Below are 3,519 nucleotides of genomic sequence, written 5' to 3'. Positions count from 1 at the left end.
GAGTGCAGTGGCGTGATTTCAGTTCACTGCAGCCTCAACCTCCCAGGTTGAAGCGAGAGATCCTCCCTCCTTAGCCTCCCAAAATGCCACTAGGATTACAGGCATGAGCCATCACACCTGGCCTAGAATTCATTACTTTTATGACACCTCCATGAACATCTTTTTAAAAATAAATCTTGCTCTACTTTTTTGATAGTTTTCTTCATGTAAATTCTCAGATTTGGAAATTATGGTATAAAGAGGAGTTTTTCTTCTTTCTTAAACATCTTATGTTTATTTATTTATTTACTTAATTTGTGTGTGTGTGTGTGTGTGTGTGAGAGAGAGAGAGAGAGAGAGAGAGAGACAGGATCTTGCTGTGTCACCCAAGCTGCAGTGAGGTAGCATGATCATAGCTCACTGCAACCGGGAACTCCCGGGCTCAAGCAGTCCTCCCACCTCAGCCTCCTGAGTAGCTAGGACTGCAGACGTGTTCCACCATGCCTGGCTAATTAATTAAAAAAAAAAATTTTTTTTTTGAGATAAGGTCTCGCTCTGTCACCCAGGCTGGAGTACAGTGGCACCATCTTGGCTCACTGTAACCTCTCAACTTCCACCTCCTGGGTTCAAGCGATTTTCGTGCCTCAGCCTCCTGAGTAGCTGGGACTACAGGTGTGTACCACCACACCTGGACAACTTTTTTTGGTATTTTTAATAGAAACATGTTTTTGCCATGCTGGCCAGGCTGGTCTCAAACTCCTGGCCTCAAGCAATCCACCCCCCTAGGCCTCCCAGAGTGCTGGGATTACAGGTGTGCGCCAACTCGCCCAGCCTAATTAAATTTTTTTTTGTCAAGATGGCATCTCACTATGTTGCTGAGGCTGGTCTTGAACTTCTGGGCCCAAGGTATTTATTAATTAGTATAGTAGCAGGCCAGGCATGGTGGCTCACACCTGTAATCCCAGCACTTTGGAAGGCTGAGGCATGAGGATAGCTTGAGGCCAGGAGTTCAAGACCAGTCTGAGCAACATAGAGAGACCCAGTCTATACAAAAGATTAAAAAAAAAAAAAAATTAACTGGGTGTAATAGTGTACTCCTGTAGTCCTAGCTACTTGGGAGGCTGGGGCAGGAGGATTGATTAAGCCCAGGAGTTGAGGTTTGCAGTGAGCTATCTATGGTCATTCCACTGTGCTTCAACCAAGGTGAAAGAGTGAGGCCATGTATCAAAAAAAGAAATTAGTAGCATGTATTTGTTGCTTAGAATATGGAGCTGGAGGGTATTCTTTCATACTGGAAATAAACTACATAATATCATACAGTATGTTCAAACGCATGTACTAAAAAACTCTACAAAATTTTAATCAAAATCTATGTTTAGTTTGTTAAGAATTTCTTGAGAGAACCACTGAGAGACAGTGTCCTTGTGATCAAATGATGATTCTCTTCAGAGTTAAGTCTTATAAAGGAGATTTTGATTATGTTGATCCAAGTAATGCAGTAGTGGCACACTGGTTAGAAGGCAAAATTTTACTTTAATTTCCCTAAATGCTCTCTCACTTGAGTCAGGACGGATTGGGAATACTGAAAATGATCTTCCAGAGAATCTCTGCCGTAAGAGTGTGTGCCCTCATTAGGAATGGCTCTCTCATTATCTGTCCGTGATTGGAGGACTGCTTTCTCTGAGAAAACCTTTATATCTCCTGGTAAAGGGGAAGATGTAGTATAACAAAGAGCTTTGCCATTTGGTGAGAGAAGGGGAAGTCTTGTATATGTTGCAGTAAAATTCATCATGTGCAGTTTTGTGCCGTCTTTCCAAGGGTCTTCAATGCATCCTACTGAGGTGCAAGCTTTCTTGACTGCAGTTGGGGTTTCCAGTTTTCTTAATAGTTCAGCTAGCACTTGAGTCACCAGATCTAAATTAGACATTTATCTCTTCAGTTGCCAGTATACATTCTGCGTATTATCACTTGAAGTTCTTACTCTTCAGAGATCTCTGCTCTTCAGATTGTCTTCCTGATACAGATAGGTTTGTTTGGTTTTTTGAGTAGTTCTATTTCGAGATCATTACATTCTTTCCTCATCAACCCTTGTTCCAAACCGTGGATCTTCAGGTTACAGCTTAACTTTTCCACCTCCCAGTTTGATGAAGGTGGATTGAAATTCCTCATCACCAGTTGAGTTTCCACCTCTGTCCTTGGCTAGAGTTTTACTTCTTTAGATTGCATCTGTTTATTCAATACTTTTAAAGATTCAGAGTTGTGTTTACTTATTTTATCCAATTTGCTCTTTAAATCATCTCTATTAATGCAAATCTTTCTTTTTTTTCTTTTTTTTTGAGACAGAGTCTTGCTCTGTCGCCCAGGCTGGAGTGCAGTGGCGCAATCTCGGCTCACTACAAGCTCTGCCTTCCGGGTTCACGCCATCCTCCTGCCTCAGCCTCCCGAGTAGCTGGGACTACAGGCGCCTGCCACCATGCCCAGCTAATTTTTTGTGTTTTTAGTAGAGATGGTGTATTACCGTGTTAGCCAGGATGGTCTCGATCTCCTGACCTTGTGATCCGCCCGCCTCATCCTCCTAAAGTGCTGGTATTACAGGCATGAGCCACCGCGCCCGGCCACAAATCTTTCAATATACATAATAGGCCTTATTTACTTGTTGCTATTCCACGAAACTTGTTTCTTCATCTAATTGAGCTCTTATAAGCTTTTCCTTGAAAAATCTAATTCTTTTCTTTAACATAAGATTTCTCTTTCTCTGAATCCTTAAGTCCTTTTTTGATGTCTTCATATGGGCAAATTGGGAAGCAACAGAAGCATCTCCTCAATATGTTGAAACTGGAGTTGCTGGAGTTTTCTCATAATTTAGCATACAGGTATCACCTTCTATCAGTGCATCCAAGAGAGCCCGAAACCAGGCTACTTAGGGCCACCACCGAGTTTCCATTCCCTAATGTTTAGAAACAGCCAAAACCAGATTGGGTTGCCAGGGATCACCACAGGTTCCGATTTCCTTAAAGATAACCTCCACTTTACCAGCGAAAGCAGCCACTCTGAGTTATTGAATTGAGAGTATTGGTCTTATATCTACCCATTTGGAATTCATTAAGATTCTAAGGATATTTTAATCGATTCTCTTGGCTCTTCAGGGTGCCTAGTCATATCATTTGTTAATAATGAAAGTATTCCGGCCGGGCGCGGTGGCTCATGCCTGTAATCCCAGCACTTTGGGAGGCTGAGGCAGGCGGATCACGAGATCAGGAGATCGAGACTATCCTGGCTAACACGGTGAAACCCCACCTATACTAAAAATACAAAAAATTAGCCAGGCGTGGTGGTGGGCGCCTGTAGTCCCAGCTATTCGCGAGGCTGAGGCAGGAGAAGGCGTGAACTCAGGAGGCGGAGGTTGCAGTGAGCCAAGATCGTGCCACTGCACTCCATCCAACCTGGGTGACAGAGCGAGACTCCGTCTCAAAAAAAAAAAAGGGAAGAGCAATGATAAATATTAAAATCAGCCATAGATAAGGACATATACCTACATTT

The 3,519-nt window shown here is 42.9% G+C and overlaps 1 pseudogene; it reads right to left on the bottom strand.

Moving 5' to 3' along the window:
- Positions 1-1,963: 1,963 nt before the first annotated feature.
- LOC116465592 (5-azacytidine-induced protein 2-like) lies at positions 1,964-2,895 on the bottom strand (annotated as a pseudogene).
- Positions 2,896-3,519: the final 624 nt, after the last annotated feature.

This window comes from Hylobates moloch, unplaced genomic scaffold (assembly GCF_009828535.3).
Source record: "Hylobates moloch isolate HMO894 unplaced genomic scaffold, HMol_V3 SCAFFOLD_6644, whole genome shotgun sequence".
Lineage (NCBI taxonomy): Eukaryota > Metazoa > Chordata > Mammalia > Primates > Hylobatidae > Hylobates > Hylobates moloch.
The sequence above is the reverse complement of the archived record's forward strand: the minus strand, read 5'-3'. Positions and strand labels throughout refer to the sequence as shown.